At 41.1% G+C, this 23,248-nt stretch overlaps 1 long non-coding RNA gene across 1 annotated transcript in view; it reads right to left on the bottom strand.

Annotated features, from left to right (window-relative positions):
* Positions 1-568: 568 nt before the first annotated feature.
* LOC123378411 overlaps positions 569-23,248 on the bottom strand; it is a 349,709-nt gene continuing 327,029 nt past the window's right edge. The window contains exons 10-11 of the long non-coding RNA XR_006582596.1: positions 2,413-2,557; positions 569-1,162 (exon numbers count right to left, since the gene is read on the bottom strand). This is a non-coding gene — a long non-coding RNA (uncharacterized LOC123378411). The remainder of the gene's footprint in view (positions 1,163-2,412; positions 2,558-23,248) is intronic.

The raw sequence follows: 23,248 nt of genomic DNA, 5'->3' as shown, positions 1-23,248 counted from the left end.
GGGGTTTGAGACACTGTGAGAGTAAACAGATGAGCAGACAAGAAAAATAGCAACTTGGTCCAATGTGAGAGGCTGGTGAGTTGAAAGCTGAGTGTACTAATCCCATAAAAATTGCTGTTTGATGAAAAACCTCTTCCTATCATCCAGAAAATCTGTGAATACGGAGAAGTGGGAGGTGGAAGTCTTATTTGACCTCAACAGTTGATTATCTCCTTCCAAACTATTGGATTATATTCTTATCACTACAAATGTCAGAAGCCATAAAAAACCCTCAAAATGTGATGACTTTTTAAATTTCCTAAGGGTCTGATAAAGGAAATTTAATAGTGAAATCATCCAAATTTTTTATTGCCTGTTAAGAAAGGCTTCTGCAATATTTTTTCTTTCCTTTTCATCTGCTTATATAACCTTTAACATTTAATATAAAGATGCCTAAGTACCAGAGTTAAAGAGATCATATGAATTAACAGAGTGATCTGAGTTCAGGTAAGACATTTTGCTATAATCATGAACACAACTGATTATCTGAAATCCATATTAAATATTTTTAAACACTGTCAGTCTCAGTTAATATATATACATATATTTGTGAAGGAGCTCTGTACAATGGAAATCTTTACTTACCAAGATACGGTATGCTTTAAACTTTTAGAGTTACATATACTCTACTCACAGGGTGAAATGGAATACCTGTATTTCATAGTATTCTGCTTCCTTTTAGTCCCTTTGCAATGAATTAATATTTATTTCTTGCAGCTACCTTATATTGTGTCCTTATTTTCCAACTACTTTCTACAACACAATATAACAACTGTTGTAATGTGAACATGTATTCATATACACTGACACTGACTAGCTTTTTCAGTTTCTTTAGGAGAAGATGTTTTTGGAGGAGCTGGTTTTAACCCGATCTGTCCTATATCTTGAGGAACAGAGTCAAAGGCAAATGTTCTCTGGAACTCAAATCGTTCAGGGAAACTTGGCATGATCAGATACGGCCTGGTGGATTCTCCATTGCAGATGTATTTTAAAGTAGGAGCTACACAGGTACCAGTGCTAAACTCTTGCACAGTCATGAAGGGTTGCTCTCTTTTCCTCTCAGAGTGACAGAATCAAGTTTGTTCAGAAACAAACTTTATGGAGCATCTTCATAGGAGCAGTCCTGTATCATTACAAATAAATACTTGTGATTCTCGATTGCCTTCCTTTCAAAGGTCTCAGGCATCAATTAATTAAGTTTCACCATAACCCTGAGAAGCATGGCAAATATTTTGCATATGAGGAATCTGAAGAACAGAAATGAAGTCATCTAGCCAAGATTAGATTAAGTTAGTGGCAGGAAACTGGAATAAAACCAGATCTCCTGACTCAAAGTTTTGTGATTTAAGAACTGGACATGGCAGCCTGGGCTAGAATTTTCCTTTTAGTTTATCTGGCAGGTGATAGGGTTCAATGAGTATTATACAGGAATAATGGGCTGTGACATGGGGGGTATTTTATACCAGGTACAGAAATTGGGTTTTGGGGTTTTTTTGGAGGGGGAGGAGGTTTTTGTCGATGAGTAATTCTATTTAAATTCTATCACTGTCATACTTTGCATGCACAAAGCCTCTTTTATTTGAAGATCCTAATATGCACAATGGCAAAGCATTGCTAGTTCATTTTATAAATGTGAAAACAGAGGCATACAGAGATGTTAACATGAATTTCTTAAGGTCTTTCCCATTCAGTGAAAGAGTCAGAAATCAAGACCAGAGCATCTGACTCCTAATCTTCTAACTTCCAGACTACATTGCCTCATATCTGTAAACAAAAACTGTGCCCTAGATATTTTGATAATCCACAAGTATTAGAGTTGCCAACTTTCTAATTGCACAAAACTGAACACACTTGCCCCACTCCTTTCCCTAGGCTCCACCCCTTCTCTGAGGCACCACCCCCGACTCACTCCATCCCCCTTCCATATGTCACTCGCTCTCCCCCACCCTCACTCACTTTCACTGGGCTGGAGTAGGGGTTGGGATGGGAGGGGGTGAGGACTCCAGCCAGGGGTGTCGACTCTGGGGTGGGGACGGGGATGAGGGGTTTGGAGTGTGGGAGGGGGCTCAGGGCTGGGGCAGGGGGTTGGGGTACGGGAGTGGGTGCAGTTTTCAGCTGGGGGTGTGGACTCTGGGATGAAGTGTTTGGTGTGTGGGAGGGGGCTCAGAGCTGGGGCAGGGGGTTGGGATACGGGAGCGGGTGTGGGCTCCAGGAGGGAGTTTGGGTGTGGGAGGGGGCTCAGGGCTGGGGCAGAAGGTGTGGGGTGTGTGCTCTGGGAGGGAGTTAGGGTGCAGGAGGGGGTTCCGACCTGGGGCAGGGGGTTGGGGTGAGGGAGGAAGTTTGGGGTGTGGGCTCTGGCTGGGCAGCGCTTACCTTAGGTGGCCACTTCCAGGAGCCATGTGGAGCCAGAGGAGCCATGGAGCCTGCCTTGGTCCCTCTGCACCGCTGATGGGACTTTTAGCGGCTGGATCAGCAGTGTTGACCGGAGCCACCAGGGTCCCTTTTTTACCGGGTGTTCCTAACAATGATAGAATGCAGAAATAGAACAAATGTGATGGAGTTTCAAAAATATACATTGCTATGCAGTTTCACAGTTGTTACTAAGAGCCTTTAAGTAATTGCATATAGCTTTAATTTAGATATATTTTTACCATTTAGAAGATCACACATACTAGTGCTGTCAGATGCATTTCTGACATTGCTTTGGATTGTAAAATCTTAGGCTGGGATCATTTCTACATTTATACAATGCACTATGGACACTTATCTCTACACGGCTCTGAAGGCAAAGTATATAATTAAGAATTACAACAAGTAATATAAATCCTGATTACATCCAGTTGTTGAGATATCTGCAGGGCTATGAAAAGTTTTCCTCCTATAACCCATGCATTTTATGCAGCATATTACCTGTTAAATTATAGAACTATTTAATCACTGACAACATTACTGAATCAATGAGAATATGGACAACAGTGATCCAAATGTTCCTTTATGGTGCATGAAAACAGTATTAGAAACAAAGTCGTTATTAGCTTCTGCCTGAAGGTGGATGAACATTCTGCATTTGCAGACAAAATGTTCTTATAATTGGTCCATTCAACCTTGAACAATTAAACAAATCATTCTTGACATTTTCCATATATATACTGGTTAGCTCTGCACTTTCCTGGAACTATACGTGCTGTGCAAATCCTCTGAAAACCAAATACAGTCATTAAATATTGGGTCAAATTCAACACTGTTCTAAGCCGGCAAATCATAATACCAGCTGCATTTCCATAGTATTTTTCATTCAAGTATTTGAATATTTTTAAACAAACATCAACTAAATTTACCCTTTGATGTACTTGAGGTAAATATATTAACCCCCTTTTATAGACAGCTCATTGTTTAAATGTAGACTTAGAGGTAACTTTTTTCTATTTCATCGCTTCTTAAGGTCTTGATTCAGCAAAGCGCGTAAGTACATGCTTAACTTTAAGTGATTTCCATGGTGTCATAGGTTTATTCCCCACTTTGAACTTTAGCGTTCACAAGATGGGGACCTGCATAGGCTCCTCTAAACTAAAATTCTAGTTTAGATCTGGTATGCTGCCACCAACTAGAAATTCCAGTATCTAGTACACTCCCTGTTCCCCCAAACTTTCCCTGGGGAACACAGATCCCAACTTCCTTGGATCTTAACACAAAGGGAAATAATCCATTCCCCCCACCTTCTTCCCCCTCCCCTTGTCCTTGGGAGAGATACCCACAGATTCAAACTCCTTGAATCAAAACAAAGAGGGATTCACTTTTCCCCCCTCCCCTTCCCCTGAAAATCCAAACAAGGGAAGAAATCAATCAAGTTCTAAAAAGAAAAGATTTTATTAAAGAAAGAAAAAAAAGTACACTATCTCTGTAATACCAGGATGCAAAAATATAGGGTCTAACTTATAAACCTGGAGAGGCTTCCCCCCCCCCTTTCTCAGAATAATCAAAGTAACAGCAAACAGAAATAAAGATATTTCTTCAGCAAACACACAATTGCAAATGTAGAAATTAATTATAAGACTAAACCACCTTCTAATACTCACTAGACTGAATAGAAGAAAATACTTCAGGAAACCTTGGAGAACTTGAAGAATATGTCTGGCCTCTCTTAAATCCAAAGAGAGAACGGCAATCCAAACAAAGGACACAGACAAAGCCTTCCCTCCACAGAGATTTGAAATTATCTTGTCCCTTGATTGGTCCTCTGGTCAGGTGGTCCTCAGGTTACTGTGCTTGTTAACCCTTTACAGGTAAAAGAGACCTTAACCCTTACTATCTGTTTATGACACATGGGATTCAGTGGGATTACTCACATGCTTTAAGGTTAATCATATGCTTATGTGGTTTGCTGGACTGGAGCCTAAAGCATTCACAGACTTGAATATTATCACCTTCCCTAAGCCTCAATATAGATTCCCTTCCTCAATCCTGAACACACCCAAGTAACTGATGGTATCCCTCTGAGATCACCTCTCCTTCAAGTCAGTCTCTTCCTCTTCCTTCAGTTTTTGAACATACCTTGGTACCTACACTCCATCTACAAGATGGAGAGGACAAAATCCTTTCCCCTGTATCTTGAACATACCTTGGTTTGCAGCCCCTACTGCCTGCATGATCCCTGTAAATGCTCATGAGATGCTTGATGTATAGAGAAACCGAGCACCTGCAGTTCAACATGGGAGTGTGGGTGCTCAGTATTTCTGAAAGGCAGGTCTGTAATGTCTCTTCAAGAAAGCAAGGATACCTTATTATAAACATATAGATAACTTGGATACTTGATTATCCTGGTGGTGTCTTGCCTCTACAAGGCAGGGAGAGGAGAGAAGATACCCCAAGTAGCTTAGGGAAGAAATCAGGGTAAGGGAACTCTGCACTTAGAAAAAGATCTAGTGGTGTTTGTGTAGTGAACCCTATTGGCAGATTCTCTGCTAAGGACTTCAGATGGATATGATGGACAGGTAAATATGGGATCACAAGGGGAAGAGCCATGCGGGAATCTCAGAGAAGGAGCAGGAAGTTGTTTTGGGGACCAGATCTAGCAGTCAAATCTTGAGAATTGCTGGGCACCTGCAACTTTCAGTGAGGCCAATGAGGGCTGCAGCTCTCTTGGATTTGATCATAGGAACTCTCTTTCCTCTAAATCCAAATCATTTGTGAATACTTGGCAGGCTGACAGATGCTCTCCTCCTGAGAAGGGGAATATTTTAATATCTGGTGAAGAAAGTTGCAAATATGGGCTCTGGTTCAGCAAAGAACTTCAGCAGGATTCTTAAATGCTATGCTTAAGTCAATGAGTCTACTCACATGGTTAATTACCATGCTCAACTGGGGCCTTGATGCTGATTAGTTAAATAAGAAAAACAAATTTATATAACATACACACTTAAAGAGACATTATATTATCTGTATAATATGTACCTCAACAGTAGTTTTGCCTGAGTAAAGACTGCAAGATTTATACCTTTAATATCATATTCCTCTTATATTATTAATTATAGAATAGAAGCAAGAACAATGTAGCAGAATAAAAAATTGATTTAATTCCATTTTTATACCTATTCCAAGTTATTTTACCTTTGAGGAGAAAACAGATTATAAATTCTACATGCTTGGTCTGTAATAAAAAATAAATGATCTCATTTAAAAATTAACAATTAAGTAATGAGACATTGAATGGCCAGATTAGTTTGACAATAGGTGCCATGGGGTTTATATACAAGGAAGGAGCGATACAACAGCAAAAAATTAATTTTAGTCAAAGAACATTCTCCATTAGCTACACAAAATATGGCCTTTTGGCTTAATTTTGTATTCATCTACTTACAAATGGAGCTTTGAAGTCAATACATGTTACCAACCTAAGGTTCATTCTAATGTGCACTTAAAACAGCTTTAAATGGAAAAGTAAGAGTTGTCACAGAGACTTCTATTGGCTGAAATTGTTTACTGCAATAATTGTTGACACTTAGCCAGAGTTTAGCCATAGTTGTCATGGTCTTAATTTGATATTTTTGATGCACTCCAGCAATACAGACATAAAGGGTTAGTCAATAAAATGCCAATTGTTAAGAATAGGGTTTTTTTTTAAGTTTCCGGTGACATGTTTAAGTTTTTGAAGGAAAAAAATGAAAATCCAATTTTTTCATTTTTCAAAAGGCACATGTTCTGTACCTAGGTTTTTTGATCTTTTTGCTGATTCTCTCCTCTCTTTACTTTGTTTTTCCCCTTCTAGTGGCAAAGTGGAAAAAAACGGAACAGGGCAGAAATGGGAGGGGGGAGAGGGAGAAGGGTGCAGAGATAAAAGGGAAAAAACAACAAAATAGAAACAAAGACCTTTAGGAAAGAAGTAAACTTCTTTAAACACTAATTAGAAAACTTCAGCAACAGGATGAATCTCCCATCAAACAACAGATATTTATTTAACCCATTGGTAAGAATTTTTTAAGCTTATCAATTTTTTATGTCTGAAAGGCAGATCTTGCTTTTCAAGTAAACCCTTGCAATATTCTTAGCAAAGGGATGTATGGAAACACCAGATTTCTAGATATATTATTTACCATTTCTGATGTACCTGACAGTTAGATAGTTCTCATTCTCAATGCATAAAGTGCCATCCCATCCTCTCTAGTTTCACACAGAGAACCACAAGATAAGTACAATTTAATTCCTAGTTTTCCTCTCTTATGGAAAGCTGCCAGTGCTGTCTTAAATGGATTATGGAGTGACATGGGAACTCTACATCACTGAGGTTGAAACAAAGCTCCTTTATAAAGGATGATTTTTTTACTTCCTTTTCCCTTCCTGGCAACTTAGCCCAAAACACCTAAAGAGGCAAAATTGCAAAATTAAGGTTGAATCAGCAGTTGAAGTTGGTCAGAGATAGTGAATGATTAATTATTGCATGGCAATTGGGAATGGGTTGGATACCTTAATTAAGCATTACCAGAGCACTTAACAGAAATTCAGGTGGAAGCATTTGTGAATGGAGGAGAAGCAGCAGTATATGTATAGTGTTTAAAAATATTTGGTTGGGTGTTAATTATCCTTTCCAATATTATTTTTGTACGGGAACGGTCTATTAATTGCTTCATGTTGTGTATTTCAAAGGACTGGTTTCTTCACAAATACTTTTCTGCAAAAGTAAGCCTAGGGACATCTACAGACTGATTCTGCCTTCATCTCTTTCTAAGCTACCCATTATATATTTCTAGTGCACCAATCACTGCAGTTACCTAGGGAAATATAAAATATTTTGGGATACCTATGATAAATGTAAAGAAGATGAGAACATCACCTTTTATAGCTGGCTCAAAAGATAAATAAGATATTGTGAACAGTAACATTTAGTAACCTTAAAAACCTTAGCACTGTTTAGATGTCTTCGAGGTGACTGGACATTTCCTTCTGTGTTGGTGCCTGGAAAGTGTGATGCAGATGAGTATAAATGCTTAGATTTGAGCAAAGTGATATGTAATTTGGAAATGTTATTTAGCTATAGTGGAAATTTGGACAGATGACTATGGAGGAGTATAAAAATATTGCTAGAGGATGCAGGGGTTTAATCAGAAAGGCCAAGGCACAATTGGAGTTGCAGCTAGCAAGGGATGTGAAGGGTAACAAGAAGTGTTTCTAGGGGTATGTTAGCAAGAAGAAGGTGGTCAGGGAAAGTGTGGGACCCTTACTGAATGGGGGAGGCAACATAGTGATAGATGATGTGGAAAAAGCTGGAGTACTCAGTGCTTTTTTTGCCTTGGTCTTCACAGGCAAGGGCAGCTCCCAGACTGCTGCACTGGGCAACCCAGCATGGGGAGTAGGTTAGAAGCCCGCAGTGATGAAGGAACAGGTTAAGGACTATTTAGAAAAGCTGGACATGCACAAGTCCATGGGTCCAGATCTATTGCATCCAAGAGTGCTGAGGGAATTGGCTCATGTGATTGCAGAGCCATTGGCCATTATCGTTGAAAATTCGTGGTGATTGTGGGGAGGGCCTGGATGATTGGAAAAAGGCAAATATAGTGCCCATATTTTAAAAAGGGAAAAAAGAGAACCTGGGGAACTACAGACCAGTCAGCCTCACTTCAGTCCCTGGCAAAATCATATCATGGAGAAGGTCCTCAAGGAATCCATTTTGAAGCACTCGGAGGAGAGGAAGGTGATTAGGAACAGTCAACATGGAGGTCATGCCTGACCAACCTGTTTGCCTTCTATGATGAGATAACTGGCTCTGTGGATATGGGGAAAGTGGTGGATGTGATATATCTTGACTTTAGCAAAGCTTTTGATATGGTCTCCCAGAGTATTCTTGCCAGCAAGTTAAAGAAGTATGGTTTGGATGAATGGACTATAAGGTGGATAGAAAGCTGGCTAGTCTGTCGGGCTCAATGGATATGGATCAATGGCTCGATGTCTAATTGGCAGCTGGTATCAAGTAGAGTGCCCCAGGGGTCAGTCCTGGGGCTGGTTTTGTTCAACATCTTTATCAATGATCTGGATGATGGGATTAATTGCACCCTCAGCAAGTTCACAGATGACACTAAGCTGGGGGGGAGAGGTAGATATGATGGAGGGTAGGGATAGGATCCAGAATGACCTAGACCAGTGGTCGGCAACCTTTCAGAAGTGGTGTGCCAAGTCTTCATTTATTCACTCTAATTTAAGGTTTCGCGTGCCAGTAATACATTTTAATGTTTTTAGAAGGTCTCTTTCTGTAAGTCTATAATATATAACTAAACTATTGTATGTAAAGTAAATAAGGCTTTTAAAATGTTTAAGAAGCTTCATTTAAAATTAAATGAAAATGCAGAGCCCCCCCGGACTGGTGGCCAGGACCTGGGCAGTGTGAGTGCCACTGAAAATCAGCTTGTATGCTGCCTTCAGCATCCGTGCCATAGGTTGCCTACCCCGACCTAGACAAATAGGAGGAATGGGCAAAAAGAAATCTGATGAGGTTCAACAAGGATAAGTGCAGAGTCCTGCACTTAGGAAGAAAGAATCCCATGCACCACTACAGGCTGGGGACGACTGGCTAAGAAATAGTTCTGCAGAAAAGGACCTGAGGATTACAGTGGATGAGAAGCTGGATATGAGTCAGCAGTGTGCCCTCGTTGCGAAGAAGGCCAATGGCATATTGGGCTGTATTAGTAGGAGCACTGCTAGCAGATCGAGGGAAGTGATTATTCCCCTCCATTCAACACTGGTGAGGCCACACCTGGAGTATTGCGTCTAGTTTTGGTCCCCCCGCTACAGAATGAATGTGGACAAATTGGAGAGAGTCCAGCAGACTGGAACTACAATCATTAGGGGGCTGGGGCACATGATTTATGAGGAAAGGCTGAGGGAAGTGGGGTTATTTAGTCTGCTGAAGAGACGAGTGAGGGGGGATATGATAGCAGCCTTCAACTACCTGAAGGGGAGTTCCAAAGAGGATGGAGCTTGGCTGTTCTCAGTGGTGGCAGATGGCAAAACAAGATGCAATGGTCTCAAGTTGCAGTGGGGGAGGTCTAGGTTGGATATTAGGAAACACTATTTCACTAGGAGGGTGGTGAAGCACTGGAATGGGTTACCTAGGGAGGTGGTGGAATCTCCATCCTTAGATGTTTTTAAGGCCTGACTTGACAAAGCCTTGGCTGGGATGATTTAGTTGGTGTTGGTCCTGCTTTGAGCTGGGAATTGGACTAGATGACCTCCTGAGGTCTCTTTCAACCCTAATATTCTATGATTCTATAACATACTGGGTCAAATCATTGTTTTTAGAGGGTAATATATTCATGTTTCCATTCTTTAACATACCCACCCTGAGCAGAACATAGACTTCAGAATTAAATATGAGAGCTATATTGTCTTGGAAAGATCAACCTGTTCATTGACAATGAAGACTAGACTGGATAAAAGCAATCATAGTTAAGACAAAATGGCTCTTTTTAGTTATTACTGATACATGGGATGGGGCAGGATGTGTCAAGGATAAAATAGTCAATGACTAGTTTTTTAGGTTTCGTAAAACAAAGAGTATGGGCTAGACCCTCAGATGGTGCAAACTACCATAACACCATTTAAATAAATCTGGCTGAAGTCAATCTGACATTCTAGTCCTATGGTTGGCACTATTGGTATCTGCAGAAATGTTGGGAGGTATTATAGCATGGCCTGTATTATAAAGCCAGGAGATCAATGAAACAAACATATTTTTCTCCGTATCAGAGGGGTAGCCGTGTTAGTCTGGATCTGTAAAAGCAGCAAAGAGTCCTGTGGCACCTTATAGACTAACAGACGTCAACCTCATGAAGAAACTTGCACAAATACAGACAGATATCATCTTCCTTTCCAAATGCAAACGGATGGACATCATACCAAATGGACTAAAGGTAAAAAATCCACTGCTATCTACATACTGCACAGACCACAGTGAGAGATTATGCCATACTCTATCAAAGAATCTGAGGAACCACCTGATCAGCATCCTATACAGCAAACGGGAAAACATCAATAAAGAGCTCTCCAACCTGGAGACTCTCATAAATAACCAAACTTCCATACAAATGGACTTCACTAAAATAAGACAGGAGATCTACATTACTCACTTCACCCCTCTACAAAGGAAAAAGGACTGTAAGCTGTCTAAACTCCTACCTGCCACATGGGGCCACAACCGTGGTACCCCTAACCCACCCAGCAATATCGTCAATCTATCCAACCACACACTCAGCCCAGAAGAAAAGTCTGTCCTATCTCGGGGACTCTCTTTCTGCCCTGCCACCCCCACTAACATGATACAGTTCTGCGGTGATCTGGAAGCCTACTTTCGCCATCTCCGACTCAAAGAATACTTTCAGGATAACACTGAACAGCCCACTGATACACAGTTACCCTCCCACCAACAGCACAAGAAGAAAAACTCCACATGGACTCCTCCTGAGGGTCGAAATGACAGTCTGGACCTATACATAGAATGCTTCCGCCGACTCTCTACACAAACATCCCACACACAGATGGAATACAAGCTGTCAGGAACAGTATCCCTGATGATGCCACAGCACAACTGGTTGCTGAGCTCTGTGCCTTTATCCTCACACACAACTATTTCAAATTTGATGACAATATATACCTCCAGATCAGTGGCACCGCTATGGGCACCCACATGGCCCCACAATATGCCAACATTTTTATGGCTAACCTGGAACAACGCTTCCTCAGCTCTCGTCCACTCCCGCCCCTTCTCTACCTACGCTACATTGATGACATCTTCATCATCTGGACCCATGGAAAGGAGACTCTGGAAAAATTCCACCACAATTTCAACAGTTTCCACCCCACCATCAACCTCAGCCTGGACCAATCTATACGGGAGGTCCACGTCCTAGACACCACGGTGCAAATAGGTGATGGTCACATTAACACCACCCTATACCGAAAACCTACCGACCGCTATGCCTACCTTCATGCCTCCAGCTTCCAACCCAGGCACACCACACGATCCATTGTCTACAGCCAAGCACTGAGGTACAACCGCATCCGCTCTAACTCCTCAGACAGAGACCAACACCTACAAAATCTCCACCAAGCATTCTCAAAACTACAGTACCCACACGAGGAAATAAGGAAACAGATCAACAGAGCCAGACATGTACCCAGAAGCCTCCTACTGCAAGACAAACCCAAGAAAGAAACCAACAGGACTCCACTGGCCATCACATACAGTCCCCAGCTAAAACCCCTCCAATGCATCATCAGGAATCTACAACCCATCCTGGACAATGATCCCACACTTTCACAGGTCTTGGGTGGCAGGCCAGTCCTCACCCACAGACAACCTGCCAACCTGAAGCATATTCTCACCAGTAACTGCACACTGCACCATAGTAAATCTAACTCAGGAACCAATCCATGCAACAAACCTCTATGCCAACTCTGCCCACATATCTACACCAGCGACACCATCACAGGACCTAACCAGATCAGCCACACCATCACCGGTTCATTCACCTGCACGTCCACCAATGTAATATACGCCATCATATGCCAGCAATGCTCCTTTGCTATGTACATCGGCCAAACTGGACAGTCTTTAAGGAAAAGAATAAATGGACACAAATCAGATATTAGGAATGGCAATATACAAAAACCTGTAGGAGAACACTTCAACCTCCCTGGCCACACAATAGCAGATCTTAAGGTGGCCATCCTGCAGCAAAAAAACTTCAGGACCAGACTTCAAAGAGAAACTGCTGAGCTTCAGTTCATCTGCAAATTTGACACCATCAGCTCAGGATTAAACAAAGACTGTGAATGGCTTGCCAACTACAAAACCAGTTTCTCCTTCCTTGGTTTTCACACCTCAGCTGCTAGAAGAGGGCCTCATCTTCCCTGATTGAACTAACCTCGTTATCTCTAGCCTGCTTCTTGCTTGCTTACCTGCCCTGGAAATTTCCACTACATGCATCCGACGAAGTGGGTATTCACCCACAAAAGCTCATGCTCCAAAACGTCTGTTAGTCTATAAGATGCAACAGGACTCTTTCCTGATATTTTTCTCCTTAACTCAGGACCAGTGTTAGCCATGGTGTAAGCAGATGCAACTCCATTGACTTTGGTGGAGTTATAGCCATTTACAAAGTTGAATTTGGACCCAGGTGGATTAATTTTCTCAGCCATAGAAAGTAAAGCTCCTGGCATGTTGCCTGCACTACAGATGGATCAGTCATGTCTCACAGACACACAGCTCTTTTCATCTGACACAGTTATTGATTCTGCATTTTGTTATTCTGCCAAATGCAGCCAGTTGTTGTCTTGTAGGTGGTAATCCTTATTGTTGTTTCATAGATGGAATATCAGTCCATCAATCTTATTTCACAACAGGCTCAGTGTTTCAGCCAGAGACATGCTCTTATCTTCTCCCTCTGCTTCTGAAACACTATCAGATTATCCACAATTGCATAGGAGATTGGACTGTCTAGAAGTAGAAAGGCCCAGGAGAGTTACATGTCATATGTTGTAGAGATAAAAGCACCACCCATTCTTCCCAGTGTGTCCTTGTTTTGATCTGCCAGGGGCTGAAAATTCTGGCCTCCTATCCAGCAAAATACTTAAACATGTTGTTAGTCTTACTGACTGCACTTTGCAACATCAAACCTTTTGGACAGTAGAGGACTACAGGGTATGATTATTCATAGGAATATCACTTGTTTTCCCTAGAAATAAGGCTATAAGTTTGTCATGGGCATGAGTTCCATGACAAAACCTATACCTATCTCATAGAACTGGAAGGGACCCTGAAAGGTTATTGAGTCCAGCCCCCTGCCTTCACTAGCAGGACCAAGTACTGATTTTTGACCCAGATCCCTAAGTGGCCCCCTCCAGGATTGAACTCACAACCCTGGGTTTGGCAGACCAATGCTCAAACCACTGAGCTACCCCCCCTGAAATTGTATTTAATTTATGAATTTTATTTGTAAAATAAAGGCTATTCAACTTTATAATTTTCATGAAAAAGAATTCAAATTATTTTCTGCCCATCATTGTTCCTTTTTGAAAAAATGAAAATTAACTTAGCATTTTCCTTCCATGATGTTTCCATTTTTTGCCAGGACAAACTATTACCATTAGGCCCTGATCCTGCACTGGAATCCCATAGCTCAGACCTCACCACCCCATGTCCATGTAGAGCTCCTGTTAACTTCACTGGGGTTCCCCATTGGGTGTAGGGATCCACACTAGTGAAATCTGATGCAAGATCAGAGCATTAATAATGAACCTTAATGTCCAGTTTGGCTGACATCCTAGCAGGCTGTGTGTGTCGTCTGGAATTCTTTGTCACTAGACCTGGATGAGGGCAGAGCTAGCAGTAACTTCTGTGGACTATCCCAAATGCTCCCTGTGGTTAGATATTTGGCTATGCGTGTGTGTTCTCCCTGTGTGCTGTCCCAGCTCTGTGCAGAGACAGTTGGCACAGCAGATCTTGAGCAAACTGCCCAATGACCAAAAGATCTGTTAAGGTACGAAGGCATCCAGCCAGATTTATTGTCGACAAAGCACAGTAATAGCACCTGGCAACCCTACGAGGATACTAAGACATTTATGCCCATTACGATGGACACAGCTCAGTCGGTGGTGAGACTTCCCACTGCCCCCTAGGCTGGCCAAAGATACTCCCTCTGAGATATATGTTTATATCAGGATATAAACAAGTTAAAAACTGTCGTCCTGACCTTATCTTTTAGGAAGGGTCAATGTGTTTTTGTTATTCTTGGAGAATGTTTAGGTACCATCCTTGATCTCGGGATGTCCTGGTACCACTTGATATCAGGATGTGTTTGCATAAGTACCCTGTACTTAGCACTTCTTAGGAATGTGTATTTCTGTAATATCAGCCCTGTTCTTCCCAGATTCTGTGAGCAAGTCCTGCCTCATACCAGGCCCCTGATACAATGACTTATGTCTCAGGCTCTCTTCCTGCTGCATTCCCCTACTTTTTGTCTTTTTATGGGGAGGATGTTTACCCATCATCCCGGAAAAGCACAATGCATGGACTGAAAATGATCCAGTGGGCTAAACACTGTTTTTTGGCCATTTTGCTTTACCCATGTTCCGGAAGATAATATAAATGTGTGAGAGTCTAGTACCTGAATGAGCTTACATTCTTTCAGAGGCCATAGAGAGACTCCGAAAAGCCAATCACTATGACGACTAAAGATGATTTAAAATTATTATTTGTACAGCTGATCGGCTAAATTCAGCACTTTGTTTTTAATTGGTGAGTTGTCCAAGAATTTTCTCCACTTTCTCTAGCTCATACTGCACCTTGAGCATGAATCGCCACATAGTCTCTTCAATACTCTTCAGTTATATTTTATTTTGTTATCTTTTAAAATGTCTTGTTTTCTCATTCAGGATGCAGCCTATCTCCACCGTCTATTACACTTGTTCCCACAGCCATAGGTCCTTTAAGTTCTCTCATATGAGCTCTATATATTACACACACTCAGTAGACTGAAAGCTTCTTATACAAATACTCATAATTGTTCACAGATACACATTCTAGCGCACAAATGGTAGTATCTGCAGGAATAAAATCACCTCATCTGAACAAACCATTCATATACTTGTTCACAGAAAATACAAACAGACAATTCGTTATCCATAAACATGTTTGCAACTAATTTTTCCTCCATTGTTCCTCAACAGGACACCCAAATATGCAAGGGATTGTATAAATTCATAGCACATAAACCATTGTGCCACCTTTGATAGGATCTGTAGTTGCTTCATTGCAGAATATTTTGTCTCCCTCACTGCATAGGGGGCTTGCACTTAGAAATCCAAAATGGATCAGTCTGGAATGTTGCTACAGTGAAATATTTTCTGATAAACTACTTAATAAATATCAGTAAAGAAATGATGCACAACCAGCTTCCAAAGAGCCATGTCAAACACCAGCAAAAATATCAGTGTTGGTTTGATTGTAGACATAATGTTTTTTTATGAATTTCAGTAACAGAGATCTCTCTCTCTCTCTCTCTCTGGCTATAAATGCACCAAAAATGCTCTTTAGTTACCAATAGAAGAAACTTTTGTTGGCTCTATATATCTACTGAACATCCTCTTTATATGTCCACATCACATTCTGATGTAAAGGAATACCATGTATGGATGGTACAAAGATTCACTGAGTAGTTTGAAGGAAGCAATAGAAAAAAAACCTCTATGGAAGATAATCTGAAAAATTATATTTAGTAATTAGCCCATAAGAAGCAGGATAGAATGCTGGCAGCTCTTCTTGTAGCTGAAATCAAGATTTCATAGTGGATACCTACCTCTAAGTATCAGAGGGGTACCCGTCTTAGTCTGTATCCACAAAAAACAACAGAGTCCAGTGGCACCTTAAAGATTAACAGACTAACTCCTCTGTTAGTCTTTAAGGTGCCACTGGACACCTACCTCTAAGTACACCAAATGCTATCCAGAAAGGCTTGCTGAAGTTGTCAATGGAACAAATGGCCGCTTTAAAAAATTGAAAGTAAGAATTGTATTTGGTAATTTATTCAGCATTTTCTTAATGTCAGTGGTCACCCAATATCTACATTAATGATCCCAGCTGTGACAAGTGTTTGTATACAATATGCTAGCTCCAGCAAGCTATTTGTACTGAAGTCACATTGATTTACATTATTGATTTCATTTCAGCCTCGGTGACTAATTATTCAAGCTGCTTTCATTTGAAATCTGTGACTTCTCTATTTCTGCCTTTTTTGTGTAGTCTTGATGCATGCAAATGATGTCTACTGTGATGAAATAACACCACTGAAAAGGAAGACAAAATAGGCTTTATATATATACTGTAGGTCATGTTTAAATATTTATAGAAAGGATTTCCCCCCATAATTCAACCTTGAGATTTAGACCTGTGTTTGATAAAGTTATAAGCTAAAAAAAAAAACTTTTACTTTAGGGAGTGATTCAGTTTTTGAACTCGAGGACTGTTGGTTTTGTTATGTATTCCTGCAGTGCATAAATTGAGCAGTGTATATTTGTTTCACTATCTAATGCACAACGATTACACCATGCTGTCTGTGCTACCTGGCATTATTCATAACTGGCTAAATCATTGCCTCCTTCTTCATGTGCCTTAGCTCAGTAGAACTAGTCTAGCTCCAAACAGATGAAGGATGTCTGTGGCAGGGGGACAGGGCTAGGATTTGCAGATTGTTCTGCTCTACAGGGCTCCTTGTTATACCAGCTTGCAGGAAGCTATACTGCAAGGATGAGGGGTGGATTTGTCACAATATGGATCCATGGTCCATTATAAGAACATTAGAATAGTCATACTAGGTCAAACCAATGGTCCATCCAGCCCAGTATCCTGTCTTCCAACAGTGGCCAGTTCCAGATGCTTCAGAGGGAATGAACAGAACAGGGCAATGATCTAGTGATCTCCTCATACAGAACCATACTTGTAATCATTTTTGTTGCTTTTTGTGTATCTTTTTTGAGGTGGGGTAACCAGAACTGCATGAATGGTTCATAGTGGATTTCTATAGTAGCACTAGGTTCCTAACATTGTTAGCTTTTTTTTCACTGCTGCTGCACATTGAGCAGACATTTTCAGAACCAGCTATGACGACTCCAAGATCTCTCTTGAGTGCTAACAGCTAATTTAGACCTCATCATTTAGTATGTATAGTTAGGATTATATTTTCCAATGTGCATTACGTGCACTTATCAACACTGAATTTCATCTGACATGTTGTTGCCCAGTCACCCAGTTCAGTGAGAACCCTTTGTAGCTCTTCGTAGTCAGCTTTGGACTTTACCTTGAGTAGTTTTGTGTCACCTGCAAATTTTACCACCTGTTTGCCCCCCTTTTCCAGATCACTTATGAATATTCTGAACAGCACAGATCCCAGTACAGTATCTTCCATGGAGGCAGTGTACTGGCTGAATGGGCAACCACAGCCCTGCATTGGCAGAGTGTTTCTGCCATCAAGGTTTGGATGTGGTAGTGGTGGGGATTCCTTATTCAGGTTCCTAGAGATTATCAATGCAAAGCCCTGCCATTATTTGGTCTAGTGTGCTAAAGGGAACCCATTGAGGCAGTTCATACAGTAATACAAAATAAATGAGAAGTAAGAATCTGAGACGTGTTGTTTGGAAAGTTGAGTCCATGGAGGCATTTGACTGCAGCATTAAAACTGCACTGATAAGTGAAATCACATTTCCTTATAACAGAAAGATTACAATATAATTGTGATTGTGGTATACATAACTATGATCCCATATTCTGTACATTGCATCTTGAAATATTAGAAATCTGACTACCTATTCATTAGGATTATGAGGGGATTCAAGATGGAGGATCTTACACTCTGTTTTCTCCCTCACTGAGATTTTATATAATTCTTCTTTATTTCCTTAATTTAAAATTTAAAATGATCATTCTCCCCATGTATGGAAAGCATACTTGAGGTAAATCTTGAAATCTTCCATTCAAATACATGCCCCAAAGCCTGGATACTAATCAAACATTGTGTATCCCAAACCTCCTAGGATGGGAACATCCATCTGAGGTGGAAACATCATTAGGGTGAGTTTAGATCCCCTGTTCCCAACTTTCCTGCACAGACTCAGCACTTACAACAGCTACTAGTAGCACTGAAGACAGTGTCTTCTCTGTGTAGCTTTTTCTTTTTAAATAATGAGGCTATCTAGGGATGCAGAGAAAACCGCTTCTGATAGTCACAATGGGCAAACCACCTACCATCTTTTTACTAAAGATATGTGAGAGTGATGCCCCAAATCATCCAGTTGATGGCTTAAAATCAGCAGAGACGAATACTAGATACACTAAATATGGACCTCAGCGGATACATCTGCAACACTGACAGTTGCTTGAACTTGAGTAGGATGTACAGAGATTCAGAAAAAAGCAAAACAAAGTCTGTAGCCAGGCTAAGTAGCATTTTATTTCCTCACTGTTCTCCTGTGATCTTGCTTCCTTTCATGTTTCTGTTGTTTGCTGCCGCAATATTCTCCCTTCAGTACCATAGTGCTGAATACTGACAAGACTGGACTTATAACAACTCTCACCAGTCACTTCTGGAAAAAAAATTCTTTAGATGCCAAAACTCTGTATCTGTCAAGTCAGAGTGTATGACAATCTGAGGGTACTTGGAGTGGTTGTGAAGCCTAATTAATGCTTGTAAGGTGCTTTGGAATCCTCATGTAAGTAGAATGGTACTATTAGTCCTTCTTCATGGCTATAAATGTAACCATTTGAAACTCATCATATGTGATATCCATCTGGCAGCAGCATACTATATAATATAGTCAGATAGCACCAGCAAGTTTATTTTAAGCCAAACACTAAAAGAGTGCCATGCAATATCCACTTCAATATGTTTGCTTCCAGTAAGCAAATGGTTCCTCTTTTTATGGTAATGCCTAGTTTCTTACTTCAGATGTTATTACACAAAACTAATTCCACCCCTCCCCTATTTCTTTGTCAAGTATCCAGAGATTCCCTTGATCTTAAACCAGTGGTTCTCAAACTTCTGTACGGGTGACCCCTTTCACATAGGAAGCCTCTGAGTGAGACCCGCCCCGTATAAATTAAAAACACTTTAAAAAATATATTTAACACCATTATAAAGCTGGAGACAAAGCAGGGTTTGGGAGGGAGGTTGACAGCTCATGACCCCCCATGTAATAACCTCGTGACCCCCTCAGGGGTCCTGACCCCCAGTTTGAGAACCCCTGATCGAAAGGTCTAACCTCACTAATTCTCAGCAATACTCTCCATATTAGCCCTCTCCTTACTTCAGGTTTTCCCCTTTCTAGCAGGCTTGAGTGTGTATTCTAACCTGGGGAAAAATGAGTCTAACAGCCCCTCAATCTCTGTAGTGACTGCAGAGAGCAGTTATTATTTATTTGTTCCTAGGCTTCAAAGTAAGTAGTCCCCTACCCTGGCAGGATTAAGCAAACACCAGCCCAGTTTTCAGGATTTCCTATATCAGGTAGAAACGGTTTCTATTTCTCCCTCCCAGACATATCTCTCCCCTATAATAAAGCTACTTCTAGTCCAGCACTGTCTCTTATAACTGCTCTCCCAATAACTCTCAGCTGTAGCTGATTTGCTGTTTAAGCGGTGACTTCACACTGCAGTATTTAAACCATTCCTTGTTTGACCAGATAGGGGTGTTTAGGCTATGGCAGTGAGCTGCAATATACAGCCATAGTTCAGTCTTCATAACTAATTATGGACAGCGCTCCATCCCTAGTTAAGGCTCCAATCTACTTTTCTTATAAAACTTATTTTGATCATCTCGTAACTGTGTCTAAGAAAGTTAATGTGGTATAGACACTTGCCAGATTCACTTTTAAGACAAGGGACATTTTTTTAACAAGATTTGGAGAAAATTAGTCAAATTCTTGGTACTTGATTGGTAGTTAAAAAATCCTGACTAAAAGGGTGCATGCTACTCCAATTATTTTTCAGTGTTTTTGCAACCCTTATAGTTTAGCCTTTAAACTGTTCAGATGTGTTTTGTTTTATGCTGAAAATACTGTTTTTAATCTGAGAACATGTTTTCAATGCAATCAGTCAAAACATTTTTAAAATTCTGATTGCTTAAAAGGTACTTGAAAAGTTAATGTATCTAACCATTTTTGTGTCCCTGTTGCTTAAAAAAAAAGTTGAATGATAATACTTCAAACTTTATTGTAGGCTCTTTTTGTCTAATAACAAACTGTACTGCACATAGAAAATATGATGTGTATTTGTGGTCATGTTAGGATGTTGGTCTGATGGAAAGTGGTGTCGCTGGATTGTAAAAGGCAAAATATTGCAGTTTCTGGTCTGGTGAACTGGAAGATACCTGCTTTGGTGTTTGTAAATTATATGTGTTGGTAAATAGCGGGCTGTGAGTGTTTGTAGTCCATAAGCAAAACATTATGATGTAAAGTGGGTAGAAATCAGTTTCTGGTTTATAGGTAGGGACTAGGCAAAGAGCTTTGAATATTGAGCTACCATCCTTTAAATGGTCATTCCCACACTTTTACAAGAGTAGATAATGAAATTTAAGTGTCCTTAGTATTCATAATTTTTATGCTGGAAGGTGTTAATGGCTGCCTGTCAAGCAGCTTTGATCTATAGGTAATTACACACCTATAGTGAAGTTGCTGGGTGTTCTTAGCACCCTTCATTCAGACTAAATGAAGGGGTAATAAAATACCCTTTTGGGTAGTGTTAGGTGAAACAAGAGAAACCACCACCCAAGTCACTGACCAGCATGCTAAGGCCTGGGCAGAAGCCAAGCCCTGTGGGCTGAGGGGTTTTCCTGGGGACTAAAGGCAAACATATGGGCTGGGATATTGATTGGCTGCCCCTGTGTTTGTGTGGGTCAGAAGAAGAAAGCGATTAGAGGCCAAGAGAGACCGAAAGAAGCATTAGTGAGCATGGCACCAACAGGGAGCAGACACCCCGCCTGGGCATTGGTTACTTTCCTTGCTGTTGCCTCTGGGGAGCTAATATCTGGCTGATTCCCCCAATTTACAGCATATTTTAGCTACAACCATACTACACAATTCTCATAACTTCATATGCATTAATGATATACTTATATGGATAGAGAAATGACTTTCAGCAAATTATAACTTTTCCTCTGATACCACAAGGTATGTTTTATATGTAAGATCACAATTATATGAAAATGAGGAATATGGGGGTTATAGCACACTCCCCCATGGCATAGAATGTTATACATACACAGGTAGAAAAATCTTGGTGTCAGAACATTTTTAAAGAGACATTATCAATTTGAAACAGACATTTTAAAAGGTTAAAACAATTTAGTGATTTCAAGAACTACACATGCTCCTGAGTCTTTCTGCCAAGTTTTCTTGTTACTGAATTTTCTCTCTCTCTTTTTTTTGTGTAGTGTGTGAAAGACCCATACAAGTAACAGTGGAAGCTGACTATAATAAATCAGTGGAACTAAGTATATAGAAGCTACTGACAAATGCACAATGTAAACAATCTGGAAAAAACCCTGAGAATTTATGTTTCTAATATACTTCAGTTATAGTAACCTTAGGTGTTACTTGCAACATTAATAGGAATAATATTTCCAAGCAGATGTGTAATTTTAAATTGATAGTGCTCCTTTAAAACAGCTGTTATGTGTATTCTCTAGTTTCCAGCTTTGTTTGAATGTCAAAATAACATCATGATCTCTTTAGAAGATTAAAATAGCAATTCATAATATTCCCTTTCATTCACAGCACAGAAAAAGGTAGAGTATTATGAGCTTAAAAGATTTTTGTTAACTTTCAGTGCCCAAAAGCTCTATATTTCAATCCTGCAAGTCTTGACAGAGAGATTACTTAGCTTTCCATAGTAGAAATTCAGGTAGAAAGGGCTCAATAGTTGACAGATTTTGGAACAGATGAGTTAAGTCTACTGGTCACTCAAGTTATTGGTCCTCCAGCAGAAATTGCCAGTGTGCAGTAGAAACCAACAGAGACTAATTCTAGTGGATTTTACAGGTAATTCCTTTGAGGTTATGTCCACATACCTGTTATTGGATGATCACAATGTGGCATTTGTGGAATATTTGAAGGCAACTGTTTAGCTGTTTCCCTTTTTCATTAAGGAAATTAGACTTTGGAACCCAAGCCAACTTGGAAAAACTAAAATGGACCAGAGCCTGATCCTGCCAAGCCTTATCCATGTTCCTAATCCTGCAATGGGACTATTCTGAGTAGGGATTGCTCCTGCAGTGGTGCCCACAGCTGTACACATGATGTAAGCTCAGGGTAGAAGGAGGCTGTGCCGGAGTGAGGAGTCGATCTCAATCCCAGGTGGCTGCAGCTGCTCCTGCGAGGAGAGGCAGTTGCTCTGTGATCTCCAGGAAGGTTAAGAGATCGCTGAGATCCCCTCCCCGGGTACTGGTGTCTCTCTCAAAGCCCTGCTGACACTGGGCAGCAGCGGTGAGTTATGTAGCTGCTTGGGCTGCCCAGGTGATGGAGCAGCCCCCAAACAGCACTCCAAGCAGCAGGAAGAGGCCCCCCCCAAGACTGCCAGGGATGGGCTTCTGCCGTCTGCCCAGCTTCTCCCCATCCCTGATGTGGGTAAAAAGATGCCCATGGCTCAGGTACTAGGTGGCCTGGGGCTTCTCCTGACTGCCTTTCCCCTCGTGGCCATGGCCATTGGTGCTGTCTCCTGGTATGAGATGGACCTGCAGTGGCATGCAAGTGCTGCAGCTACATGTGCAGCAACCACCTGGCTCCATGTCCACATGCAGACCACAACTGCAATTTTGCATGCAGCCTCCGCAAGCTCTGAGACCTGGGCAGCCCCCACTCCTGGACCTCACACTGCAGCTGCTGCTTCATCTTTACTGGGTCCAGGCTCTAGTCGTGCTGCCACTACTATGAGACTGACAGAAAGGAGTTCATTTGGGAGGGTTTGAGTGACTAGTGGTGCCAGCTGGGATGTGGGTGCAGAGTGTGGGGTCAGGCAGGAGGGTGGGGGTAGTGCTGGGCTGAGGATGCAAGGGCCAAGATGTGGAGACCCCCTTTCCTGCCACATGAACAATTTCTTGGGGTGCCGCTCCCTGTGAGTACAACTCACAGGACCTGGCCATAAATGTTTTTACTCACTCTGTTGTCAGGCAAAACTAATATT

The sequence above is a fragment of the Mauremys mutica genome, chromosome 10 (genome assembly GCF_020497125.1).
Source record: "Mauremys mutica isolate MM-2020 ecotype Southern chromosome 10, ASM2049712v1, whole genome shotgun sequence".
NCBI classification, from domain to species: domain Eukaryota; kingdom Metazoa; phylum Chordata; order Testudines; family Geoemydidae; genus Mauremys; species Mauremys mutica.
Note: the sequence above shows the minus strand (reverse complement) of the source record. Positions and strands in the feature narration are given on the sequence as shown.